Below are 509 nucleotides of genomic sequence, written 5' to 3'. Positions count from 1 at the left end.
TGGTTGCATCTTGAAATGGACCAATTAATCAGTTAGTGACTTGTTTCAACTGTGTTTTGTTCATGTCCTGAGTTCTTAGTATGTTCACATGATACAAGAAAACAAGCATTTAAGATATATCTATACTAAAAATGTTACTAATGTGATGCTGCCCTTATAATTTTCATGATACAGGCTAGTTGCACTGGGCATTAATCATGACCTATTGTTGTTCAAGGGTGATTGGGATGCTGATTTTGAATTATTAGTTAAGGTGGATTTTTGTTTGTGATTATTATTGTTATGAAATAAGGTGTCGTGGATAATCTGGTTATTTTTTCTTATTCATCTTGTTTGTATGAAAGTCAAAGCATTTTTTGTGTGTTCAGACTGATGCACCTTTCTTTTATGTGTAATTATGTTTTCAAAGATTTTATATTGCTCAGAGCATAAACACTTTAGAGGGAATAAACTTTGTATAGTGAAAAGCAGTTATACTTCAGGCAGGTTTACCCATACACTAGAGAATT

This window comes from Penaeus monodon, chromosome 23 (genome assembly GCF_015228065.2).
Source record: "Penaeus monodon isolate SGIC_2016 chromosome 23, NSTDA_Pmon_1, whole genome shotgun sequence".
NCBI lineage: Eukaryota > Metazoa > Arthropoda > Malacostraca > Decapoda > Penaeidae > Penaeus > Penaeus monodon.
This window is presented reverse-complemented; position numbering follows the sequence as displayed.